We start from the raw sequence: 13,674 nt of genomic DNA on the forward strand, positions 1-13,674 counted from the left end.
CCTCCCTCCATTCCTCTCTCCCTCCCTCCCTACATCTTTCCTCCCTCCCTCCCTCCCATCCTCCCTCCCTCCCTCCCATCATCCCTCCCTCCCTCCCTCCCCCCTTCCTCCCTCCCTACCTCCCCCCTTCTTCCCTCCCTACCTCCCCCCTTCCTCCCTCCCTACCTCCCCCGCCCCTCCCTCCCTCCCTACCTCCTCCCTTCCTCCCTCCCTACCTACACTCTTCCGCCCTCCGAACCTGGCACCCTCCCTCCTTCTCTACCTCCTCCCTTCCCCCCTCCCTCCCTTCCTCTCTCTCTCCCTCCCTACATCTTTCCTCCCTCCCTCCCTCCCATCATCCCTACCTCCCCCTTTCCTCCCAACCCCCTCCCTTCCTCCCTCCCTCCCTACCTCCTCCCTTCTTCCCTCCCTCCCTACCTCCTCCGTTCCCCCTCCCTTTCTCCCTTCCTCTCTCCCTTATTCTTCCTCCCTATTCCCCTCTTCTCATCTTCTCTTCCCCCCTTGAACTATTCTTGATTTCCTCCCTTCCTCCCTCCTCACCTGTCTTCCTTCCTCCCTTCTCTCCCTCCCTTGCACTCCTCCCTATCTATCTTCCTCTCTTCCTTCTCCCTTTCCTTCTTCCCTTATTCCTTCCATGGTTTTCTCTCTTATTCCATTTCCACTTCCCTTCCTTCCTCTTCTTTCTCTTCCTTCCTTCCCCTTCTTTCTCTTCCTTTTTCCCCCTTCTTTCTCTTCCTTCCTTCCCTTTCTTCCTCTTCCTTCCTTCCACTTCTTTCTCTTCCTTCCTTCCCCTTCTTTCTCTTCCTTCCTTCCCCTTCTTTCTCTTCCTTCCTTCCCCTTCTTTCTCTTCCTTCCTTCCCCTTCTTTCTCTTCCTTCCTTCCCCTTCTTTCTCTTCCTTCCTTCCCCTTCTTCCTCTTCCTTCCTTCCCCTTTTTTCTCTTCCTTCCTTCCCCTTCTTCCTTTTCGTTCCTTCCCCTTCTTTCTCTTCCTTTTTTCCCCTCCTTTCTCTTCCTTCCTTCCCCTTCTTTCTCTTCCTTACCCTTCTTTCTCTTCCTTCCTTCCCCTTCTTTCTCTTCCTTTTTCCCCTTCTTTCTCTTCCTTCCTTCACCTTCTTTCTCTTCCTTCTTTCCCCTTCTTTCTCTTCCTTCCTTCCTTCCCCTTCTTCCTCTTCCTTCCTTCCACTTCTTTCTCTTCCTTCCTTGCCCTTCTTTCTCTTCCTTCCTTGCCCTTCTTTCTCTTCCTTCCTTCCCCTTCTTTCTCTTCCTTCCTTCCCCTTCTTTCTCTTCCTTCCTTCCCTCTCTTTCTCTTCCTTCCTTCCTCTTCTTCCTCTTCCTTCCTTCCCCTTTTTTCTCTTCCTTCCTTCCCCTTCTTCCTCTTCCTTCCTTCCCCTTCTTTCTCTTCCTTTTTTCCCCTCCTTTCTCTTCCTTCCTTCCCCTTCTTTCTCTTCCTTACCCTTCTTTCTCTTCCTTCCTTCCCCTTCTTTCTCTTCCTTTTTCCCCTTCTTTCTCTTCCTTCCTTCACCTTCTTTCTCTTCCTTCTTTCCCCTTCTTTCTCTTCCTTCCTTCCTTCCCCTTCTTCCTCTTCCTTCCTTCCCCTTCTTTCTCTTCCTTCCTTCCCCTTCTTTCTCTTCCTTCCTTCCCCTTCTTCCTCTTCCTTCCTTCCCCTTTTTTCTCTTCCTTCCTTCCCCTTCTTCCTCTTCCTTCCTTCCACTTCTTTCTCTTCCTTTTTCCCCTCCTTTCTCTTCCTTCCTTCCCCTTCTTTCTCTTCCTTACCCTTCTTTCTCTTCCTTCCTTCCCCTTCTTTCTCTTCCTTTTTCCCCTTCTTTCTCTTCCTTTCTTCCCCTTCTTTCTCTTCCTTCCTTCCCCTTCTTTCTCTTCCTTCCTTCCCCTTCTTTCTCTTCTTTCCTTCCCCTTCTTTCTCTTCCTTCCTTCCCCTTCTTTCTCTTCCTTCCTTCCCCTTCTTTCTCTTCCTTCCTTCACCTTCTTTCTCTTCCTTCTTTCCCCTTCTTTCTCTTCCTTCCTTCCTTCCCCTCTTCCTCTTCCTTCCTTTCCCTTCTTTCTCTTTCTTCCTTCCCCTTCTTTCTCTTCCTTCCTTCCCCTTCTTTCTTTTCCTTCCTTCCCTTTTTTTCTCTTCCTTCCTTCCTTCCCCTTCTTTCTCTTCTTTCCTTCCCCTTCTTTCTCTTCCTTCCTTCCCCTTCTTTCTCTTCCTTCCTTCACCTTCTTTCTCTTCCTTCTTTCCCCTTCTTTCTCTTCCTTCCTTCCTTCCCCTTCTTCCTCTTCCTCTTCCTTTCCCTTCTTTCTCTTTTCCTTTCCTTTCTTTCTCTTCCTTCCTTCCACTTCTTTCTCTTTCTTCCTTCCTTCCCCTTCTTTCTCTTCCTTCCTTCCCCTTCTTTCTCTTCCTTCCTTCCCCTTCTTTCTCTTCCTTCCTTCCCCTTCTTTCTCTTCCTTCCTTCCCCTTCTTCCTCTTCCTTCCTTCCCCTTCTTTCTCTTTCTTCCTTCCTTCCCCTTCTTTCTCTTCCCTCCTTCCCCTTCTTTCTCTTCCTTCCTTCCCCTTCTTTCTCTCCCTTCCTTCCCCTTCTTTCTCTTCCTTCATTCCTTTTCTTTCTCTTCCTTCCTTCCCCTTCTTTCTCTTCCTTCCTTCCCCTTCTTTCTCTTCCTTCCTTCCCCTTCTTTCTCTTGCTTCCTTCCCCTTCTTTCTCTTCCTTCCTTCCCCTTCTTTCTCTTCCTTCCTTCCTTCCCCTTCTTTCTCTTCCTTCCTTCCCCTTCTTTCTCTTCCTTCCTTCCCCTTCTTCCTCTTCCTTCCTTCCCCTTCTTTCTCTTCCTTCCTTCCCCTTCTTTCTCTTCCTTCCTTCCCCTTCTTTCTCTTCCTTCCTTCCCCTTCTTCCTCTTCCTTCCTTCCCCTTCTTTCTCTTCCTTCCTTCCCCTTCTTTCTCTTCCTTCCTTCCCCTTCTTTCTCTTCCTTCCTTCCTTCCCCTTCTTTCTCTTCCTTCCTTCCCCCCTCTTTCTCTTCCTTCCTTGCCCCGTCATTATCTTCCTTGTTTCTCCCTTCCCCCCTTTCTCCTTTTCTCCCTCCTTCCCCTCCTCCACTCCTCCATTTTTGCCTTATTCCCTACCTTCTTGTCCTCTTCCTCCCTTCCTCTCTCCTCTTTCTTACTTCCTTCCTACCTCCTTGCTTTATATCTTTCCTTTTTATATCTTCCTTCCCTGTATTCTTCTCTTTTTCTCCCTCTCTTCCTATTCTCTTCACGCCCTCCTTTATTCTCTCCTTTCCTTTTCCTTTCACTTTTATCTTCGGTCTTCCTGTATTCTTCACTCCTCCTTCCTTCCCTTCCTCCTCTCTTTCTCTCTCTCCCTGCTTCTTTCTTCACTTTCTCCTTCCTTTACCATTTTCTTCCATTCTTACCTTCTCTCTCGGTTTTCTTCTCTCCCTGTTTTCTACCTTTCTCCCCTTCCTTTACCTTCCTTCCTTCCTTTCTCCTACTCTCCTTACTCTCTTCCTTTCCAGCTTTCTTATCTCCCAACCTTCTTGCAATTTTCTTCTTCTTCTTCTTCTTCATCTTTACCTTTCATGTTTCCTTCCCTTCTTGAACTTTTTTTGTCGTTCCTTCCCTAAATATTCTTTGTTTTGCCCATCCTCACCCCCCTTTTCCCTATTTTCTTTCTTTTCCTGTCCTCTCTCCTTCTTTGCTTCCTCCCCTTCCTTGTCCTCTCTCCTTCTCGTCCTTTATCCTCCCTTCTTTCTTCTCTTCCTACTTTCTATTTTTTTCCTCTCATCCCCCCCTTCCATTCCCTTTCCTTCCCAAATTTGTCCTCTATCTCCCCATCTACCCACCTGTCTCCCTCCCTCCCTCCATCCCTACCCCCACCTCCCTCCCTCTCTACGTCCCTACCTCCTTAACCACCCCCTCCCTCTCTATTTCCCTCATTCCCTACTTCCCTCCCTTCGTACTTCTCTCCCTCCCTACCCACTTCCCTCCCCCCCTCCCCCCACCTCCCTCTCTCTCCCTCCTTCCCTAACCAACTCCCTACTTCTCTCCCTCCTTCCCTAACCAACTCCCTACTTCTCTCCCTCCTTAACCACCCCTCCCTTCCTCTTCCTTCCTTCCCCCATCTTTCTCTTCCTTCCTTCCTTCCCCCATCTTTATCTTCCTACCTTCCCACATCTTTCTCTTCCTTCCTTCCCCCATCGTTCTCTTCTTTCTTTCCCACATCTTTCTCTTCCTTCCTTCCTTCCCCCATCTTTATCTTCTCCTTCCGTACTTCCCTCCCTCCCTTCCAACCTTCTCTTAAATCTATCTTCTATTCAGTCTTTCTTAACCCACGTCGTGCTATATCGAACAGCGCTTGGGTGCTTCCAGACTCTCACACACGTAACGTAAAATAACCCCGCTCTCTCTTGCTCTTGCTTACGACATAAACTACTTTTTATTTAATTTCCTTTTTTTTTTTCTTTTTTTTTTTGTAGGATAAGGAGGATAATGATATTGAAATGGAGGCCAGAAACCGACACTTTAAGGGGGTCTTTCACATCAGCGAGTGCACTCAGCGCCAAGGAAGGGCCGAACAGCTGGTCACCGTCGACGACTTGGAGGGAAGACGTCAACTCCGACTTGAGAGGTCGTGTGAGGTCAGCCCGGCGTGACCTCTTCTCGTCTTGATATCCTCTAGTCTTGTTTATTTTCATTTTTAATTATTTTTTCTTATTCTTTTATCCCTTCCGTCACTCTTTCTTCCCCCATCTTTATCCCGGCTTCTCTTCTTCCGTCTTCATTCCTGTTTTTCTTCTTCTTCTTCTTCCTTTCTTTGTCTTCTTCCCTTTCCGATTTCCCTTCCCGCCCTCCTCCCCTTTGTTATCCTTAACTGTATTTTTAACTTCCTGTTTTCTTCCCTTTTTGCATTCCTTCTTCTCAGTCTCCTTGTCTCCCTTCCACTCTTCCTTCCTTCGTTTTTCCTTGTTTTCTTCCTTCCTTGCCTTCAGTCCTTCCTTTCTGCTTTCCTTCCTTTTTCTCTCCCTCCTTGCATTCTACCCTTCCTTCCTCCCTTCCTTCCATACCTTCCACTCTATCTTCCTTTCCTCCCTCCCTTCATCTCTCTTCTTTTACTTACTACCTTTCCTTTCTTCCCTACCTTTCTCCCTGACCCCTCCTGCCTTCTACCCTACCACCTTCCTTTCCTCCTTCGCCTTTCCTTCCTCCTTCCTTTCCTCCCTCTCTTCCCCCCTCCTCCTTGCCCTTCTACCCTTCCTTCCTATTTTCCTTCCCTCTCTCTTTCCTCATTCCTACCTACTATCTTCCTTCCCTCTCTCTTCCTCCTTCCCTCCCTCTCTCTTCCCCCTTTCCTTCCTCCTTCCTTCCCTCTCTCCCCCCCCTTTCCTCCCTACTATTTTCCTTCCTTCTCTCTTCCCCCCTTCCTTCCTCCATCACTTCCTTCCATTCTTACTATCGCCGACCTTAGACGAGAATGAAATTTTTAGAAATCATATATATGTTGTTGTTGTTGTTGTTGTTTTTAATGTAATTTCGAGTTGACTGTTATGATCGAGGTGCTTCATTTTCCCGCATCGGATCCTTTTAATCTTTAATCTGTCTGCCATTCGTCCAATTTAGCTTCACATGTGTTGAATCGACGTCACATATGTTGAATCGACGTCACACATGTTGAATCGACGTCACATATGTTGAATCGACGTCACATATGTTGAATCGACGTCACATGTGTTGAATCGACGTCACGTATATTGAATGGACGTCACATGTGTTGAATGGACGTCACATGTGTTGAATGGACGTCACATATGTTGAATCGACGTCACATATGTTGAATCGACGTCACATGTGTTGAATCGACGTCACATATGTTGAATCGACGTCACACATGTTGAATGGACGTCACATGTGTTGAATCGACGTCACATATGTTGAATCGACGTCACATGTGTTGAATGGACGTCACATGTGTTGAATGGACGTCACATATGTTGAATCGACGTCACATATGTTGAATCGACGTCACATGTGTTGAATCGACGTCACATGTGTTGAATGGACGTCACATATGTTGAATCGACGTCACATATGTTGAATCGACGTCACATGTGTTGAATCGACGTCACATATGTTGAATCGACGTCACACATGTTGAATGGACGTCACATGTGTTGAATCGACGTCACATATGTTGAATCGACGTCACATGTGTTGAATCGACGTCACATATGTTGAATCGACGTCACACGTGTTGAATCGACGTCACACGTGTTGAATCGACGTCACATATGTTGAATCGACGTCACATATGTTGAATCGACGTCACACGTGTTGAATCGACGTCACACGTGTTGAATCGACGTCACACGTGTTGAATCGACGTCACAAATGTTGAATCGACGTCACAAATGTTGAATCGACGTCACATATGTTGAATCGACGTCACACATGTTGAATCGACGTCACATATGTTGAATCGACGTCACGTGTGTTGAATCGACGTCACATATGTTGAATCGACGTCACGTATATTGAATGGACGTCACATATGTTGAATCGACGTCACGTGTGTTGAATCGACGTCACATATGTTGAATCGACGTCACACATGTTGAATGGACGTCACATGTGTTGAATCGACGTCACATATGTTGAATCGACGTCACATATGTTGAATCGACGTCACACATGTTGAATGGACGTCACATGTGTTGAATCGACGTCACATATGTTGAATCGACGTCACATGTGTTGAATCGACGTTACATATGTTGAATCGACGTCACACGTGTTGAATCGACGTCACACGTGTTGAATCGACGTCACATATGTTGAATCGACGTCACATATGTTGAATCGACGTCACACGTGTTGAATCGACGTCACACGTGTTGAATCGACGTCACACGTGTTGAATCGACGTCACACATGTTGAATCGACGTCACATATGTTGAATCGACGTCACATATGTTGAATCGACGTCACATATGTTGAATCGACGTCACGTGTGTTGAATCGACGTCACAAATGTTGAATCGACGTCACAAATGTTGAATCGACGTCACATATGTTGAATCGACGTCACATATGTTGAATCGACGTCACACATGTTGAATCGACGTCACATATGTTGAATCGACGTCACACATGTTGAATCGACGTCACATATGTTGAATCGACGTCACGTGTGTTGAATCGACGTCACATATGTTGAATCGACGTCACATATGTTGAATCGACGTCACATATGTTGAATCGACGTCACGTGTGTTGAATCGACGTCACAAATGTTGAATCGACGTCACAAATGTTGAATCGACGTCACATATGTTGAATCGACGTCACACATGTTGAATCGACGTCACAAATGTTGAATCGACGTCACATATGTTGAATCGACGTCACATATGTTGAATCGACGTCACATATGTTGAATCGACGTCACACATGTTGAATGGACGTCACATGTGTTGAATCGACGTCACATATGTTGAATCGACGTCACATGTGTTGAATCGACGTTACATATGTTGAATCGACGTCACACGTGTTGAATCGACGTCACACGTGTTGAATCGACGTCACATATGTTGAATCGACGTCACATATGTTGAATCGACGTCACACGTGTTGAATCGACGTCACACGTGTTGAATCGACGTCACACGTGTTGAATCGACGTCACACATGTTGAATCGACGTCACATATGTTGAATCGACGTCACATATGTTGAATCGACGTCACATATGTTGAATCGACGTCACGTGTGTTGAATCGACGTCACAAATGTTGAATCGACGTCACAAATGTTGAATCGACGTCACATATGTTGAATCGACGTCACATATGTTGAATCGACGTCACGTGTGTTGAATCGACGTCACATATGTTGAATCGACGTCACACATGTTGAATCGACGTCACATATGTTGAATCGACGTCACGTGTGTTGAATCGACGTCACATATGTTGAATCGACGTCACATATGTTGAATCGACGTCACACGTGTTGAATCGACGTCACACGTGTTGAATCGACGTCACACGTGTTGAATCGACGTCACACATGTTGAATCGACGTCACACATGTTGAATCGACGTCACATATGTTGAATCGACGTCACATATGTTGAATCGACGTCACACGTGTTGAATCGACGTCACAAATGTTGAATCGACGTCACAAATGTTGAATCGACGTCACATATGTTGAATCGACGTCACATATGTTGAATCGACGTCACGTGTGTTGAATCGACGTCACATATGTTGAATCGACGTCACGTATATTGAATGGACGTCACATATGTTGAATCGACGTCACGTGTGTTGAATCGACGTCACATATGTTGAATCGACGTCACACATGTTGAATGGACGTCACATGTGTTGAATCGACGTCACAAATGTTGAATCGACGTCACATATGTTGAATCGACGTCACATATGTTGAATCGACGTCACGTGTGTTGAATCGACGTCACATATGTTGAATCGACGTCACACATGTTGAATCGACGTCACATATGTTGAATCGACGTCACGTGTGTTGAATCGACGTCACATATGTTGAATCGACGTCACATATGTTGAATCGACGTCACATATGTTGAATCGACGTCACGTGTGTTGAATCGACGTCACAAATGTTGAATCGACGTCACAAATGTTGAATCGACGTCACATATGTTGAATCGACGTCACACATGTTGAATCGACGTCACATATGTTGAATCGACGTCACATATGTTGAATCGACGTCACACATGTTGAATCGACGTCACATATGTTGAATCGACGTCACATATGTTGAATCGACGTCTCATATGTTGAATCGACGTCACATATGTTGAATCGACGTCAGACATGTTAAAACGATTTCACATATATTTTCCATGTAGTGAGTCAGTTTCCATTAAGCTAAATTGACTGCAATGTGTTGCATTAATCACCTATGTCTTGAATCGACTTTCCATACTCTGAAATTGACTTCCGTGTGGTGAATTTTCTGCCGCAGTTGAATAGACTCCCATGAATTGAAGTAGAATCGACTCTCCACTTGTTGAATAGACTCCCATGAACTGAACTTTGAGTCGACTTTCCATATGAAGAACTGTACTCCTACGAACTGCATCGTCTTTCCATGAGCCGAATCGACTCTCCACGTGAGGTGACTTTCCTTACACTGCATCGACGTTCCACAGGCGAACTTGCTTTCCATGTACTGAATCGACTTTGCACGAATCGAATCGACTTTCCACGTGACGAATGAACTTTCCATAAACTGAACCGATTGAAATTATATTCTCTTATTATTATTATTATTATTATTATTATTGATGAATTTGCGGAGAGTTTGGCTTGTTATTCTTTTTGTGGAATTTGCGTTTTTTTTCGGAATTTGCGTTTTTTTCTCTCTCTTTTTTGCTGTTGTTTGTTGTTGTTTTGCGTGTTTTTGTTGTTGTTGTTATTGCTGTTGTTTGTTATTCTTTTTTGCGGAATTTGCGGAGAGTTTGGCATGTAATTCTTTTTGTGGAATTTGCGTTTTTTTCTTGGAAATTGCACATTTTTCTCCTTTTTTTGCTGTTGTTTGTTGTTGTTTTGCGTGTTTTTGTTGCTGTTGTTGTTATTGCTGTTGTTTGTTATTCTTTTTTGCGGAATTTGCGGAGAGTTTGGCATGCTCACAGGCGGCGCTCGTTTGAAACTTGCAGGTAAGTAGGAAGATTAACCCTTTTTCTGCTGCAAGGGGATTTGCCTGTTCTAATGGTGTCTGTTATCGTGTGTTCAGTGATTGGTTACTGTGGGGGAGGGGGTTGTGTGTGTGTTGGGGGGGGGGGAGAGGGTTCTGTGTGTGTATGTGGGGGGAGGGGGTTGTGTGTGGGGGGGGGGGAGAGGGTTGTGTGTGTGTGTGTGTGTGTGTGTGTGTGTGTGTGTGTGTGTGTGTGTGTGTGTGTGTGTGTGTGTGTGTGTGTGTGTTTCTGTGAGTGAGTGTGCGTTTGTGCGTTCATATAACCAACATAGTAAAAAAAAAAAAAAAAAAATAGAAAATAGAAAAAAAAGGAAAGAAATAAAACGAAAAAAATAACAACTAAACGGGTAATTCTCCGATTCATCAGATTCATTATATATTCATCAAATCTATCATATCAGTCTCATCCATTTTTTTTTTTTTTTTTAATATTTATGATAATTTCCCTGTCATCAAACGCACACACACACACACAAAAAAAAAAAAACATACACACACACACACAAAACACACACACACACACACAAAACATACACACACAAAAAACACACACACACACAAAACACACACACAAAAAACAAACACACACAAAACATACACACACACAAAACACACACACACACACACACACACACCTACACATACACATTCACACACACACGCACGCACACACATACATATATATATATATATATATATATATATATATATATATATATATATATATATATATATATATATATATATATATATATATATATATATATCGACGGGAAATTTTCCGGCATATTTTCTATTCAAACATTTACCAAGTAAAGTTGTATTTTTCTCTTCTTTCTATGCCCTTTTTTATCCGAATTTTTCTGTCTACATTTTTGCCTATCTTATTATCTTTTATCTCCTATTTTCTCCCTTTCCTTCTTTCTTTAATATTAACCTTACTTTTCCAGGCTTTATATGTACGTGTGTGAGTGTTTGGGTTATGTATACGTCGATAAATACGTCCACAGGTATTTATACATTTATTCATTTATTTATCAACATGGACATATGTATATTGTATTTACTGTGCATGTGAGTTTCTCTCTATCTATCTGCCTATCTATATATGTATTTATCTTTCTCTCTCTATTTATCAATTTATCTATCTCTATGTATCTTTCTGTTCTCTATCGATCTCTGTTTATCTATCTATGTATTTCCCTATCTCTATCTTCTCTCTCTCTCTCTCTCTCTGTTCTCTATTGCTCTTCATTTAGGTATCTATTTCTCTCTTTAACTCTCTCTCTCTCTCTCTCTCTCTCTCTCTCTCTCGCTCTGTTTCTCTCTCTCTCTCTCTCTCTCTCTCTCTCTCTCTCTCTCTCTCTCTCAGATCACACTCGTCGACACTTGTGAGACATTGCCTACGACATACCAGCTTTGTATTCCATTCTAGGGTCTAGTTGTGACTTTTCTTTTTTTTGCATTTTGCTCTAGAATTTCAGAGTGAAATGAAACTTTTTTTTTTTGGTAAATCTGAAAATCAATGTTTTTACTGCAGGGATAATCAAAATTAGAGAAATACTTATGTTCGCATAGCTATTTAACAATTTGTGAAGGTATGTCAACTGCAACAATGTTCCCTAGGTAATAATAATAATAATAATAATAATAATAAAATAATAATAATAATAATAATAATAATAATAATAATAATAATAATAATAATAATAATAATAATAATAAAAATAAAAATAAAAATAATAATAAAATAATAATTCATTTTGGCAATTGTATCATACAAGTTAAGACTCAATTTCAGTTTTATTATAAGCATATTAGTTGAAATCTAACCTTTTTTTTCGTTAAAAGATAAATGAAATTATATTTCTTTAGAGCTTACGCGTACAAAAATATATCAATTAGTCATTACTCGCCATCTCAATTAGAACAATAAATGTGAAACCATTCTAAGATTGATAGACACTGAATCCTTTCATCTTCTGAGGCAGACTATGAATACGTACATACATACGCACATACACATAAGTATATATATCTTTGTGTGTGTGCGTGTATACATAAACATATATATAAGTACATCATGTGTGTTTAAGAACATATGTGTGAAAATACCTCTATAAATTCTTGTCTATCCTGCATTTCTATATAAAGATTATTTTAACTTTTTTTGTTTGTTTGTTTGTTTTTTGTTACCATATACCGCATCCCAACATATCTGACCTTATACTGATCTATAATACTTCTAAGTTGTATCTGAAATGGCTCTGATAAACTTTGACCTTCTTCAAATGAATATTTACCTCTTACCTTTTCACCTAATTTACGCTTTTCATTTCCTATTCCTACCTCCACCTTTGTTTACAGGACTCCTAGTGACATCTATTGAATAGTTTTGGAAGTATTGAGAGTGTAACACCAAGACCCGGTCTACCGTACTGGACAATATACCCACCCCCCACCCCCACTATTCGTCCCCACCACCCCCACCCCCCACCCCCCACCCCCACTATTCCTCCCTCCCATCCCCCACCCCCACCCCCACAATTCCTCCCCCCCACCCCCACTATTCCTCCCTCCCATCCCCCCACCCCCCACCCCCACTATTCCTCCCTCTTACCCCCCACCACCACTATTCGTCCCCCCACCCCCCACCCCCACTATTCCTCCCCCCCACCCCCACCCCTTCTATTCCTCCCTCCCACCCCCCAACCCCACTATTCCTCCCTCCCACCCCCACCCCCACTATTCCTTCCCCCCACCCCCCATCCCTACTATTCCTCCCTCCCACCCCCACTATTCGTCGACCCCACCCCCCCACCCCTACTATTCCTCCCTCCCACCCCCCACCCCTACTGTTCCTCCCTCCCACCCCCCCACCACCACTATTCGTACCCCCCACCCCCCACCCCCCACCCCCACTATTCCTCGAAGACAATACTCATGACAACACATATTTGAAGTTTAAACAAATATATTGTTGACACTGCATGACATAAACACATCTATAATTAGAAGAGTTTTGTAAATATGACAGTTTTTAAGAGACTTAGTCACTCCCCTGAAGCAAATAAAAAAAATAATGAATCCATTTTTTTTCTTTGTCTTTATAATATAGAAAAAAACAATAACGAAATGAAGAGAAATCATAAGAATCGAAAAGAAAATAATCGTAATAATAATGGATATATTAATGATGATAAGACTATGTGCTTATGTCATGATAGCAATGAGAACTAATTGTAAGTAATAATTGTAATTTAATTTCGCCAACAACAATAATAAAAATGAGAGTTATAATAACAACAATGATAGTAATAAGGATAAAAAATTATAACAATAAAGGTAATGATAATGATGATAATAACTATAGTAAAGATTATAAAAATTAATGATAGAGATAATAATGATAATCATGATAAAGATATTAATAATAATAATAAAACTAATAAAAACAATGATAAAAATTACAACAATAATAGTGCTGATAATGAAAATAGTAATCATAGCAACAGAATGACAATTATGATATTACCTTTATAGCAACGACAGATTAGAATCCATTTTTCAAATTATATTTTAATCGAACACCTTTCCTATCTCTCATAGTACTTCTTATCTATCGCTTTCTTTCCTTTGTTTGTTTTTTATTTTATTTTTTTATTTATTTTTTTTCGCGGCAAAATGTCATGAAAACGGATCTGAACAGAACACCCTCTTTTAATTAGCTTTTTGCCTCGCTCGCTTTCCCTTGAAATCTGAAATGGCGCGCTTTCGTGTAGCCGGCAGCCATTTGCATCCGAACGTGTCCTCATCGCTATGACGTCTATATTTCGTTACTGCGTCGCATTTCGGTTCATTAACGGTTCGTTTTTTTTCGAAAAAATAATTGTATTACTTTTTTCTTTTCTGGTCTCATGTTCTGTTTTGTTCGTTTC

This window comes from Penaeus vannamei, chromosome 28, assembly GCF_042767895.1.
Source record: "Penaeus vannamei isolate JL-2024 chromosome 28, ASM4276789v1, whole genome shotgun sequence".
In the NCBI taxonomy this organism is placed as follows: domain Eukaryota; kingdom Metazoa; phylum Arthropoda; class Malacostraca; order Decapoda; family Penaeidae; genus Penaeus; species Penaeus vannamei.